General features: G+C 38.4%; 1 long non-coding RNA gene across 1 annotated transcript; it reads left to right on the forward strand.

The window, feature by feature from the left end:
• Window positions 1-8225: 8225 nt before the first annotated feature.
• Window positions 8226-13521, forward strand: LOC140160569 (uncharacterized). Its single transcript, XR_011859993.1, has 3 exons — window positions 8226-8711; window positions 10111-10228; window positions 11795-13521. It is a non-coding gene; the product is annotated as an uncharacterized lncRNA (long non-coding RNA).
• The last annotated feature ends 1590 nt before the right edge of the window (window positions 13522-15111 follow it).

Consider the following 15111-nt stretch of genomic DNA (forward strand, 5'->3'; position numbering starts at 1 on the left):
ACCCTTAATTCTAGTTGGGGTTTTTAGAGGAGTGAGCTCTCTATTTGTACATGAAATTTACCCCAGGGCTAAGGAACCCAAGAGCGCCATTAGGCGAACGTTTACGGTATAACACTTAGGGTGATTGTGTCATCGCAGACCCTGGGATTCACACATGCGCTTAATTTTTCATCGTGGTATTTTAGGGTGTTAGGGTTAAAGTCCGATGCATCCATATATCATGACTTTACTTTCAAAATGACGCTTTTTCGTGGTGAAAATTAGGCGCGTTGCATGAACCTCGACATGCTGTAAAAATCAGAATAATTCAACGCGACCAGTGCGTTTTATACGACGTTGGTGTCCAAAATGTGAAATCGCAATGTCATTTTTTATACGGAAAGGATCACAAACATTTCAATGGAAAATTTCTGCGTATGAACATCGCGTATAAATGATCAAATGTAGTTTTATTATAATGATTTGTTATAAACAAAAAGGATCATAATAATAATTAGACTTTTCTTCGTATGTTCATTATTCTTGACTGCCTTTAACATATTGTGAAATGGACAAATTTCGCTCCACGTTCATTTTGAACGTGCAAAATCTTCAAAACTGGGTTAATACGCGACCTCGCTTCGATACAGGATAGTGGTTTTGAATAGATTGATGGGCGTACAATCACGGCGTTTGGAAATCGCAATCTCTCCAGTGTAAGAGTTTCCGTTGATACCAATGTGTAATAAAATAGCTGTATAAATTTATGAGTAATGATATTGGTTACATTGTTGATACATCAACTGATCACATGGTGGTCTTTCGTATGGCGGCCGGTGGACATGGATCACGTGGGCATTAAATAAATAAAGTGCCTTTTATAAAGTAGCCTAAGCTTAGAGTCCCAAAATTGTTTTATTATTTGTAGGGGCAGGCAGGGAGAAGAGGTAATATCAATGCTTTCATCATAACGTTCGCGTAAAGGATATAATAATTGAAGACCTAATTTAAAAGACTAGTTTGCGTCTGACGTCAGTGCAAAGGCGCGGCGTGATTGGTTGCTGGCCTGCGCAGTACAGCATTTTGGTCTGATTGACAGTTCGTTATTGGCAAAGTAGTCTTTTTAATTCGGTCTCCAATTATAACGAATGTAAAGGCCAGATAATTCCAAGGTGGAGTGCAAGAAAGGCATATCTGCAATAGCTAGAATGCACATTGTCTGCATGGCAGCTATTGCCTTTAAGGTCCGTTCATACTACACCGCATTTGCGATGCGGTGCGTTGCCGCACTGCATCGTGACTGCAAACTACTCCATTGCGATATCGCAAGAAAGTAAAATACGTCAATTTAAGAGCAATAGTTTTAATATTTCCACACGCAGTACAAAACTACAAGTTATATGTATTATCTTGTTAAAAGACCAATTATTGGAAATCTCTTTTGGTTTGGGTAAACAACACTTCATACATTGTTGAAATTAGTGATGAATTAGGTTAAAATATTTTTTTGTTCCAAATTATATTTTTGATTTGATTGTAAAATAAACTAAAACCTCTTATTGTCTTTCTTCTTCTTCTTCTTCTTCTTCTTCTTCTTCTTCTTCTTCTTCTTCTTCTTCTTCTTCTTCTTCTTCTTCTTCTTCTTCTTCTTCTTCTTCTTCTTCTTCTTCTTCTTCTTCTTCTTCTTCTTCTTCTTCTTCTTCTTCTTCTTTCTTCTTCTTCTTCTTCTTCTTCTTCTTCTTCTTCTTCTTCTTCTTCTTCTTCTTCTTCTTCTTCTTCTTCTTCTTCTTTTCTTCTTCTTCTTCTTCTTCTTCTTCTTCTTCTTCTTCTTCTTCTTCTTCTTCTTCTTCTTCTTCTTCTTCTTCTTCTTCTTCTTCTTCTTCTTCTTCTTCTTCTTCTTCTTCTTCTTCTTCTTCTTCTTCTTCTTCTTCTTCTTCTTCTTAATGCAGTAAAATATATCCACAGCAAACAGCAGTCCCTGCTAATTAGTGTATTGCATTTCCAGTTAGTGTATTGGAAATAAAACCTGGGTTTTACCTTTGTAATAGCAATACCCTTGTAATAGCAATATCATATGGGATACTGATCATACGCAAATCGTAAAAACATAGAATAGAAACTCTGTGGCAGGCTCTGTGGAATCTCATATCGTGTAAATGGTATGCTTAGCCTAAGTCGCTCGGCCTATCTCGGACAAAATCGCCATGCGTAGCTGTTGAAAAACGAGAGGATTCGCCGTACTATCACGGCAATTTTTGACACGAAGACGCTGATGACGCTGTGTATCATCTATTTATTCATTCCAAACGATTGCGTGTTGAAAATATCAGGAGTAAGTTGATCATCGAGGTTAACATAAGGATAAAATATGTGGATATCCATCGCTAGTTGTTCTCATACAGCATGCACAGTATTATATTTACCATTAGGTGCATGTGGGTGTATTAAATGGAAAAGCACAAGCTTTTCCCGAGAATTAGAATTCTGTTAATGAAGAAATTCGCGCATGTTTTCAAGTTTGTAGCATTTTCTCCACATTAAGGGGTACTACATCCTGTGGTAATTTGTGATTATTTTGCATTTTTCTCAAAAATAATAATACACTGGTACAAAAAGTTATGTATATTATTGGGGCAAGGAATCCAATTACCATACTAAAATTTCAGTGACTCAAGGCAAGCGGTTCAGTGTATATGATTGGAAATGAGGTACATCCTAGCGGTACCTCTTTTTTTATCATAAATAATGAACCGCTTGTCATGGGTCACTGAAATTCAAGTGTAGTAATTGGATTCCTTGGCCCTATAATATACGTAACTTTTGTTACCGCTGTGTTATTAGTTTTTGAGAAAAATGCAAAAATAGACACAAATTTATCGAGGGGTGTAGTACCCCCTTAAAGAGTGGTTCTTGTAAAAAATTATTTAATAGTCATAATTTACTTAAATAATGATAAAAAGTATTCTCACCGAGGTGAATCTTAAAGTGCATGTGTTATGAACTGAAGATGCTGTTTACAGAATAGCAGGATTTCATTTATCTACGTTGTCAATCAATTTTCTTAAGCTTAAGTGTTTTTGAGCTAGCTGTCATTTGATGAAATGATATCTTGTGATAAAGGTCACCTTGGAATACAATAATATATTGGTTAGCTTTTTTAAAGAATTTTTATCTAGTTTTTTTTTCATCAAACAACGCCTTAATATAAAAGTCACAAATTGCTATTTCTTGTTTCCCAGGGAAATGTCAAGAGAGCAACACGAGTAGATGTAAATTTCACCTGGAGCACGTGGATAGTCTTACAGTTTGGGTTTGGTTTCCAGCTAGGCCACCCAATTCGCCCTACAATGTGCTACATAGTACATACTGCAGTTACTGTCCGTTTTCCTATACACAATACACAGTGCTCTTACCATTGACGCGTGACCTCTACAAATAGCGTACGTTAGAAGTATGGGGATTTGCCTAGTTAACGTCGCTGTGTGAAAAATAACCGGCCAATATTAAAAGTACTCTTCTAATATTCTAGAAAATATAGTTTTGTAAGATGTCCTAAATTTTTAGCTAATTTAGATGTTTGGAAATATTCGTACTTTGGTGTTTTAGGAAGGATATGTAAACGACAGATAACACCAACACATATGAAGAAATTATTTCCAAACCGTGTTAAGTCTGCAAACCACCATGCTTCTCATTTTCAAGAACGCTGGTTAACAATAAGCACGTATTGTCTCATTTCGTAAACAAAAGCGCACACAGAATTGTTCTCTAGCGTTCGCTTTATAATCGTTCACCCAACTGAAACTATAATAGCTTATAATACCAGCTCATTGCTCCATTGTACGTGTAAAGCAGAAACATATGGTGTGTGTATTTAACCAGAGAAGATATGATTTAATCAGTTGAGCTGTTTTCAACAATGACGTAGAAAAACATAGATCGCTGAGCTCGAGCTGGTACGTTGCCGTTTCATTGACAATCACACACTGAATAAGCCATTATGAAATGAAGGGACCTAACAAAATCAGCATTAAATACAACTAAAATGGAAACTGAATTTACTCTAGCATGTATGGATTAATAAAAATAAATAAATTACTTGTTTTAGCATATTCAACTTTACTGTGTACCATTTTTTATCAAAAATTGCTGAATAATAAAGGCAAGCACGCTCCTAAATCTAGTTCATTCGCCCGTTGCCATGCAGCGCTACAGGAACGGCGACTGAAGGCGAAATTTCGTAAAGCGGTAGAGTTGTTTAGCGTGGCAACACTGATGAAATACCAGATTCAGGCGTGTTTGCCTTTATAATTCAGCAATTTTTTGATAAAGACAATGGTATACTGGGAAATTTAATGCGTTTTAATACATGATTTGTTCAACTTTGTGATCTATACAGCACCCAAACCGGGACCCAAACCTGCTTCACTGATTCGGCGAGCAGGGCACTCTATCCTTTCTACCTCATTGGTTTTCAATGAGTGTTATCTTGGTTTAATAGCTTTTAATGGGGTTTAAGTCATGCAAAGGTCGTGGTGAATTCTACTGTAGACATGACTGCATCATGAGGACTAAATGTTTTAGACTACTGTTTCACATCTGGTGTTTCATTCTGCGGCTTTAACACAATTATTGACAATCGGAGTAGGCCTAAGTCCTGCACAGTGTCGACAGCCTCTAAATGATTATTTTTCCCTGAAATGAATCACGTCCTAATACTCCGTTGGCGAGCGACGGGCGATTGGTATTTCACCAATAAGATAGCTCGCCTTTCCGAACGCAAGAAAAGGAGTCCTATCTGATTGGCTAGAAACCGATCGCTAGATCGCTCGGTGATGAGTGTACAAACTCAGATTTAGAAAATGTATTCAATTCAATTCCATTCAAATCAATATTCTATTATTGACGCAGATATAGAAAGTTGTATAGCTGTTGACTTGTGATTTAATATTCTATAGCCAGTGTACAGCACCGTGGTCTGAGATGAATGGGCTATGCGTGTTCTTTTCATAATAATAATATAAAATTTCTCAAACAGTTGAATATATCACAGAGAAGTAATTCATTGGTAGAGCACCAGCGCAGTCACCTTCGGAGCCTTATTTCACCCTTATACAGATGAGCACTCCATTATAATGCCTCTTTGAAGGTGTCTTGGGAAGTATTTCTTGAACTGCATATCTTCTTGTCTTGGGTAGGTATCAATCAATTCTCTGAGGTCTCTGGACTTAGGACCAGACTCTGGTGGGTTAAATCGGTTTTAAGGGCACCCAACCGTCCCGCTTCCCCCAGAGCATATTCCAGTGCTGACATGAACTGAAATGATCCCGAGCACCTGCGTACACACAAGCTCAAGTGCAGCGAGCTCAAAAGGACATCCTCAGACGTCCACGAAACAGGAATCTCTGAGGTCTCTGGACTTAGGACCAGTCTCTGGTGGGTTAAACCGCTTTTAAGGGCGCCCAACCGTCCCGCTTCCCTCAGGATTTAAAGCCATATTATAACATTTGCTGAGGAGAACGCCCTCAAAAAAATTTAAATTCTGGTTTTTACACGATTGTAATGTACATTAGTCAATAAAGATACTCTGCAAAAATCAAGACTTTAGCTGCTGTAGTTTTGTCAAAATCCGAGATTTTGAATAAAACGATGGAACCGGCGTTTTATTATTACGATTGAAATTATTAGTCGAACACGTATAAGTACGTACACGGCGTGCGGGATACACATACACACACACCCAGAGGATCGTACCGTATTACAACCGCGGGAGTAACATGTATGGGCGCTAGTAGTAAATTCCAATTTTCTATTATTTACCTCACTTGTTCGGCTCAAAATTTAAAGGGGACATATCTGACAGTAAAAGCTAACATTTTATGGAAAATAAATACTAATCTATTTTTACAGAAATGTTATAATACATGGCTTTAATTAAACCATCATCAGAGATTGGGCACTCCATCCTACTTTCAGGCTAGGAACAGCTGGTATGAGTGGCGTAAACCAGCGTGCTAAGTCAATGCCCCGTTATTACCTAGCAGACCCTTCAGCTATGATAGAGTCAGCTGAGCAGAGCTTGCACTGCTGGAACTGGGATGTGCAATGTCATTACGGATAATGACTGGTCACAGGAACCTAGTCTTGGGGGTACGTAGTTCATTGGTAGACCACCAGCGCGGTCATCTTCGGAGTCCAATTTCACCCTTCTTAAGATGAGCTATTGAGCACTCCTGGTGTAGTTCTCTCTTGGAAGATGACAAAATTGGACAAATCACCTTGTTGCAGTCTAAACGAACAAATTTCAGCTTGTTACACTAGCAAGTGCCACACCGCGCCGTTGCAACCATGGCAATGGTCCACCCGGTAATGTACGATTACCCAGGTATTTTAGCGTAAAATTTACATGCTTTTTACCGTATTTGATACCGGATTATGGGCATTCTACCGTACTTATACGGTAATATACCGTAGATAAAATTATGCTAATTATACGGAGAAATACATGTAAAATCGTCGTTTTTACGGTAGAATGCTGGCAACTTAGTTGCCATGTATTCTACCGTAAAAGTTACGGTCAAATTTTTACAGTGTGAGAATCGATTTCAACTCTCTATACTTCCTCTGCTTTTGTGGTCTCAAAAACACAATGACTGTACTATATGTTGCTGGTTCAGTTACGAGCCCTTTGTCTGAAAAAAAGTCCCACTTTCGGCAAATCAATTTTAGCGTCAAAGGAACAATGTGTTACATAAGTTTTGTCCCTCCTCGCATACAACAGTAATAATGGGGCACAGCGTCATCATCCCTATATCTTCGTGTCAAAAATTTTGTTCGAGATAGGCCGAGCGACTCAGGCTAAGCACACGACCTTGTAACCTACGATAAAAATCTACGTTTCATCATCACTACGAATGCAGCGTTGCCATAATGACTCATTTTTACAATCTGCGCATGCAAAATTTGATTTTTTTTTCTTCAAAGCATATACTAGAAGTTCAAGGCATAGACAAGAGATTACCATATTATTTCAACACATATATTTAACTGCAAGTCCAACAATAGGTTTTAACATAGACCAAAAATAAAAGGATATTTTCTATGATTTGCGTGAAAGAGGCTGCGTCTGTACAAATCTAATTATTGACCTGGCGATGACGATGTGTGGAGCTACATCCAAACAATCAATCAATTTCAGAAATTTGCATAGACCATTTGCATGCTATTTCTCAAAAGTATGCCTACGTTTAAGCCGGATTTTGTAGGAACGGGCCACACATTATCAAGGGTATCAGTCATTTCACAGGGTAGTGTTCTTAGAAGGTATTGCTTGATATAATCTAAACACTTCAATCAATTCAATTCAAGAACTCTATTAAATGCTCTACAACAAATACGACGATACAATAAGTGACAAATCTAAAGAGAGCTAAATGCAAGAAAATATTGACAAAACTAATGCAAAAATTGGATTTATGTAAAACCTAGACCCTCTGGAGAAATACTTGCTATCAGATCCATGCTTATATGGTTGTCGGGACACTGTTATCAAAGCAGACAACCATGAATAAATATTTAAATAATTTGATTAGAAAAGTGTTTTTCTGCAGACTAGTTATTTTGATGAAAAGGGGAGAGTCATGATGATGATGATGAATACGCACATATTATGTAGTCCAGGCAATCAATGATGGATTTATGGTAACTTGCAAGTAACATAGTATTATGTCGACTCCGGACCTGGATAAAATGTTATAAAGTAAGCACGCGTAGTGCACAACCAGTTTATGCATGTAACGATCGAACCAGTCTAGTCATATTGAAAAATGCGACCTAGAGAGGGCGCTCCACAAACCGGCCCAATATCAGGGGGGGACGGAGGATTTCTTGATGACTGGCAACCCTTTATTTATTCCCTGGTCCTAATCGATAATCGTGATCAGATTTTGCCAGGCCGGTCTGGATCGGAAAAACTCTGGCAAAAACGCCGCCATTTTGTCGTCGGAAAACACAGTTTTAAATTCCAAAAAAAAGTCAACATTGCCTGATGTTCATGACTTAAAACTTCGTATATGTAAAGATTTTCGGACATAGATCAAAATGGGCACACCGCAACTCTTTGATTTTGAGAGATTTTGCCCATAAAAGGTCGTCAAATCACTGCAGAAAGCGAACCGGCAACTGACAATTTTCACATACAATTCAATGACATGCAATTGCAAGTACATGACTGTCGAGCTGTCATGCATGTAAAACATTACATTGTTATTGGCAATCATTGCGTGAATTGCAGTGGCGACTTTCCATTTTACGGTTTACGCCGGGGGTTTACGTTTACGTCGATACTCAGCAGGATCCTTTCAGGACGTAATGCCGGCCAAGGGTGCAGAAATGTACCCATTATTTATGCCATGCATGCATGGATTGTGTGTATAAAGTTAGTTGAGATATAAACTGCAAGAGTTCCAGATACTCATACACTAATCATGCTAATCAGACATGTCAGAAGAAGACCAGGAAGAAGACTCTACGACACATGCATTGCATGTTTGCACACCAGACCAGCACTGCAATGGCAATGACTGGCAATGCATGATCCCCGACCATTCCAGGATGCCGATCGATGGCTGCATTTGAAATGGCTTAAAAATCAGCATGGACATGGCCATCATGATCATGGCAGCATGGGCTGATCATCATCATGATGACAGTACTTCTGACATGAATGTTCGGTAAGTAAGTATATAGCTATACTATACAATGAATAAAATACCTAACCTAGTCTAGTGGTGGGATTCCGTCATTCGACTAAAATAAACCATGAAACGGAAGATTGCTTGGCATATGGGTACGCAACTACGCACGCACATGCGTTTGCAACTGTTTTATCATGTTTGGGTACAGTACACATGCGCATGTGTTTGCAAGTGTTAATATGGGTACGCACACACGTGTGCGTTTATTGGTACATTGTATGCACACAAGTGTTAATAAATGCAATCCAATTGCCTACACACATGCGTTTGCATATGGCCGTACTAGTCTACGCATGTGACGCATACAGTTCAAATGAGAAGTCACTGCCTGCAGCCCATAAATCGTGGCTCTTGAGCCACAGTACATGTAGTGGTGTGTTGAAGACTGATTCTGAACTAAAGTGAAGTATTTCTCTAGCATAGCATGTTAGACTTGCCTTTTTAACTTTGCTTGCAGTGAGTAGCACTAGCATAACAACTTGCGCGCGGGTACCCGCAAATACTTGCGGACGTGCGTACCTGCAAAGTGGAGTCACTTGTGTGTGCATAGTCAACAAACACTTGCACATGCACCCCCCTACACAAAAATGTGTGCTTACCCATAAATATGTGCGCGTGCATACCCATATTCATTAACCTCATTCATAACCGCATCACTTTTCACTTTTTTAATTCAGTTTACATCACATTTTCTTCTTTTAATTTGAAAACAGAACACAATTACTAGCTGTGCATAAATATTGTATAATTGTAAGGGCACGACTCGCAAACGCTGGCAGCAGTGCTTCCGGACGCATTCATTTTTCTTTGGTCGAGGCATTTATATAAAATTTGTTTGTATTTTCCAACATCTTAATGACAATTTGGTATAAAAATTACAAAAATCACAGGATTTTTTAGTCACTTAATGCAATTGTACTGAGATGTTGATGCGTCTAATGCACTCCCCTTGGGGCTCATGCATTAGACGCATCAACATCTCAGTACGCATGCATTCTTTTGTACAATTTCACTCCCAACAAGTGATACACGTTTATTAAGCTATAATTAGTCTATCTCTGAGGGAAGTTGGACGGTTGGGGCCCCCTAAAACCGGTTTAGTCTGGTCCTAAGTCCAGAGACCTTAGAGATTCCTGCTTCGTGGACACAACGTCTGTGTTGTGTATTGTGTGACTGGCACACCCTAATGTGAATTTACGCAAGTGTGAGTTGGGATTTCTTTAGACCCATGTCATGACATCTATATAGGCCTAACATAGGTGCTGACTCTGGTCTACTCAACGACTATTAAAATTGGGCTAGGACTAAAAAGGTTTTTGTTTTTTATGATTTTTAGCTTGACCTGAAGTCATGTTTCTTGTACTTTTGCCAACAGCTAGGTTAGTGTGAACTATTGCAGAATGCAACTACTTTAGCCACATGCCACAGTTGTGAGGAGAATGTGATTTTACATAGATCTACTCTACAGAGTGAACAAATAGCACAAAGACCTGGTATGTACAACTATAGCAAAATTATCAAATTCGTGGACATCGTGGAACATTCAACTACGCTTGTTACACCACGACTAATCATGCTAACTACACGCCGCAGCATAACGCTACTCTCACGCTGCTCATATTAGCGAGGCTATCTGCGTACAACTGCTTACTACGCACAGCCACGCAAAGAGTATGTTCCACGATGTCCACGAATTTGATAATTTTTCGATAGTATAAGTTTGTAATTTGTACCGTAATTTGATTTAAGGGCTTACTGGGCATTTGTTAATACTGTGATTTCATCTAATAAATAAATGGAAGATGCAACAACATGTTTATTTTGACAAAACAGCATTTTTCCCACCCCCCCCCAATTTGGAAAAGTCACTAGAATCCCAATTTACAATGCTTTTTTAATCTTTGGTTAAAAAAGGTCCAACTTTTGGTCCACTTTTTGCAAATCCACAACCCCCCCCCAAAAAAAAAAAAATTCTGCGTACTGGCCTGTAACAAACAATTTGGCATGTAAACAGGAAGTATAGGGTTCTGATTGCTAATTGAAGTATGTCATCATCAATTCGGCACCATCAATTCGGCACCTCATTCGATTGATGAACAAGCGGTGTAGCATTGTGTGATGTGGACAGCCCGTCCACATCACCTAGTTCAAAATACCAGATTTTACGTGATGATCAGGACAAGTGGTTGGCTAGTGCAAAAGCCGCAAAATACTGCAACATACAAACGAACAGCAGTAATAGAAATGTTGTTGTGTGCTCTCCATGTGACAATATTGTTTAGCTTTTAAAACATTCTTGTAAGCTTAGGCACCGTTCACAAACACTTGTAAGGGGGGCCCGATGCAAAATAATTTCATCATGAAAATTTTTCGGCCCCTTCCCCTTTACAGACCTCAAAAATTTCAGGGCCCCCCCCCCCCTCCTTTATGACATGAAAATTATGAGTCAACCCCATAGAAAAGCATATAAACTAAATTTTTCCAGGAAAATTTGTGGTCATTTTTTCAGCCCCCCCCTTAGGAGGTTCAAAAATGTCAGGCCCCCCCCCCCCTTTTTGCATCAGGCCGCCCCTTAACAAGTGTTTGTGAACGGTCCCTTACTGTTGCAATGGGCTATTCCAGTTGATGATAATTACAGGCACTATAATGAAATAGCAATTTTCCTTGTTTTACCGCATTTGTTGGCTCGAAGTTAAAAGGGGACATATGTGATCAGTGAAAACTAACATTGTATGGGAGCAAATAAGAATCTATGATTGAAATTGCGCATTATTCAGACTTTTTGATCTTTATTTTTATTTCTTTTTCTGCACTTCCTCGGTACAAAACTATAGGAGCTTTCCAAATTTCAGAATTTTGAGACTCTTTTATCTGTGGTCACTCACACCCCTGATTATTACCGTACTTTAATCTTCCACGAGGCACACAAGGAGTGTGAATTTCAAATAGGGTTACCTGAATTGGTGACCTATATCTTCCATAGGGGTGTATGGATTTCAACTGGAATAGCCAAATATTACAAGTATCACAGTATTGTCTTTAATTATTTCATTTTACAGAATATGAACTTGCACGTCTGGAAGAAACTGGCCTACAGCAACAAACAAAAACCAGAGACGGATGGCCCGGAAAAATTGTGCCCCCCCAGCATCATCTACTCCTGGCAATTGGATATCGTACCAGAGTGGAAGTCACCTATGACATTAGTTGCCCAAGATCAAATCAACCCACAACGCTGATCTACAATTGGAAATCAGTTTAAAGATTATGGTTCTCTTTCCTAAACATAAACATTAAACTTCGTTTGTTTTGAATGGGAACAAGCACTGCTAAAAAAGACTTGTAACAAGTCGAGTCATTGGAGTTGAGTTGAGTTGGATTCGACTCGACTCCAAATGACTTGCCTCGAGACTCGAGACTTCAATGATTTCACTCAAGATTCTGGTGACTCGGACTTGACTCTAAGACCATTTGACCCGACTCGGGGGCGGATCCAGGAATTTTCAATAGAGGGAGCTAGAGCCAAGTCAAGCGCCGCTCAAAATGCAAAAATACATGAAGTCAGGCGCCGCTCTGCAAAATTTAGAGGGCACGCACCGGGTGCGCCCCCCCCCCTCTAAATCCGCCCCTGACCCAACTTGTATTCAGTCATTTCAGTGGCTCTAATTCAGCTGCATTTCATAATGTAACATTATTTCCACATCTATAAATACATGGTTTTAATGGTTTCTTGAGCTATATGTACACTTATTAGGGCACTGCACTGGTAGTACTGTGATGCATGTATGTATATGTACCTACTAGACCGTTCATTTAGAGGTGTCTGTTCACAAATCAGTGAAATCACTCATTCACTATGCACTGCACTTTTGTCCAAGATGTTTGGAATTGGTATCATAAAAAGTATGATCTTAAGTACAAAGTATAATACATTATGTCTGTGATATACTACACTGTACTAGTAACACATTCATGAACTACATAGGCTTAGGAAGGGGGTGGCTTGGGGACTCAGCCCCTCAATAAATTTAGTGCGGGGCTGGAATACCTTTCAGCCCGCAATAATCCTAGGTGAAGTTAAAACATTGTGATAAAATAGAGGGAAAATGGGTCTTTGTGACCTATATTTTGCGCAATTTTCTGACTGCGAAACCCCCCAGTGTGGCAAACAAGTTTCAGCCTCCCCCCCATGTTGAAAATCTTCCTAAGCCAATGAACTGTTACATCCTCTGTCTTTCATATCATGTAATTTGAGATAGAAATGAATATTGTAACTTGGCCATATAAAATTAATGTTTTGGTTCTCGTCCAGAGGATTTTCATGAATTGATGAGGGTCAGGGAGGGAGGTGTTTAGTTTTCTTCAATGTAAAATTAGCATTGTTAGTAGTTTTCTGTCTTTTCCAACAGTGCTTGAGGAAAGGAGGAGGCCCTGTTTCTTTCTTTTTTCAAATGTGAGATTCTGAGGGACAAACCCGGCCACTAGAGTGAGTACCACAAAAAAACTTGGAAGTGATCCTTGTTCTCTATAGTAAACTTGTTTGTACCTAAAACATTTTCCTAAAGCATTCCGAAGTCTTAAAAAAATAAATTAAACAATTTGGCGGGGACGAGAACCAACATTTTTTTCGACCTATAATGTGTACATTTAACAAATTAATTTTCAGGCAATAAATTTGGCAAAAAGTAAACTGAATATTTGCTGAATAAAATGGCAAACTTGAACTTCAGTCTTCAGCATACATTTTCTATTGATATTTTGTGAAAGGTGAATTTTAATTGTTATATTACCGTAACCACTGGTAAGCCCACCTTCGCTATAAGCCCACCCCTATTTTTCAAACCATTCGGGAACAAGTTACAAGGATGCACTCGGGTATAAGCCCAGTAGTCATTTTGGCTTAGTTCTTAAATCATATCAATGATTTCTTTCACATTTAGAACAAATATTTAAATTGTTAAAATTAACATTCCATACTTAAAATTTTAAAAAAATTGACAAAGATGATAGAATTTACTGATACATTGGGCATTTGTGTACAAATGGGGAAGATTTTTCTTATTTTTAAATTAACTACTATAGCCCCTCCGGGGCTCCTCGATTATAAGCCCACACCCATTTTTACCCATTTTAGGCATTTTTTGAAGTGAAATTGCCCCATCTAGGGGGTGGGCTTATACCCGAGTGGTTACGGTATTATTATTTGCATCTTTTTCTGTAATTTAGTTCCCTCTGAATACATTGCCTTTCATGTGCACAACCTAATGCAGGCCTGGTTGCATCTATCTGTGAGTTTATACATATCATGACTGTAGTAGTAGGGCTTATGGTTTCACATAATTTTTGTGTGTGTCAAGCTATTTAGTAAAGAGAGACCACTTTGGGCTGGTTATTTGGATTTTAACACTTTTACATAGGCCTATAATAGCAGGCAGGCCACAATAACAAGTCCTATGATTTAAGATTTAGAGAGGCCAGTGATTTTGAGGTTTTCATGCTTCTAAATGGTGTTAAAATGTATCTACATACTCCGATCTTATCATTTTACCTGGCTGTTATTTCTGAAAAGTGACATGGGCTGAGATATTTGTGTTGAAAAAAGCAGTTTTTGTGAGTACTATTTTTACCAAAAATGTGAATATTAAAATAGCTTTAACTTTGAAACTAAATTAAGTATGAACTTCATAATTCATATTTGCTGTGGAGAATTATACATGTCATATGTACAGGGTTGTAGCTAGAATAGTTTTTGTTGTGGGTGGCATTTAATGAAAATCTTGCATATTTAGCAATTTTTTGCCAAAATGGACCAAATTCTTGACTAATCCAATAAAAAGTGCAATTTTGGCCTCCAGTGCTAAAGTTGCAGCTGACTGGTGTCCTCCAAAACTGAGTGGTGGGCTCTGCCACAGTGCCACCCACCACCCCCACTGTAGCTACATCCCTACATATATTCAATATTTGAAGAGCTTTGTTTCAAAACCCCTTACATCCACTTGCCCAATTTTGAGAACACATCAAAAATCATCAAAATAATCACTGATATATAGGTGTTTTTCAACAAAAGCTGTTTTTGGCGGGATGCTCATCCTACCCAAGCATCCCGCCAAAAACTGCTTTTGTTGCAACCCGCATATATCAGTGGTTTTTTGATGATTGTTTGATGTATTCTCAAAATGGGCAAGTGGATGTAAGGGGTTTTGAAACAAAGCTCTTCATTTGTTAATGAAAAAATTGCATCTCTATATCTTGATGTAATAGTTGGGGGAAATACATTATTTTGGTGATTTTGTACAATTTTGACCCAAAAAAGTTAATTTTACAATGGTAAATTATGGAAAAAACAAAATTAAAGATGTTTGAAATAAAAAGTATA

The sequence above is a fragment of the Amphiura filiformis genome, chromosome 9, assembly GCF_039555335.1.
Source record: "Amphiura filiformis chromosome 9, Afil_fr2py, whole genome shotgun sequence".
Classification (NCBI taxonomy): Eukaryota; Metazoa; Echinodermata; class Ophiuroidea; order Amphilepidida; family Amphiuridae; genus Amphiura; species Amphiura filiformis.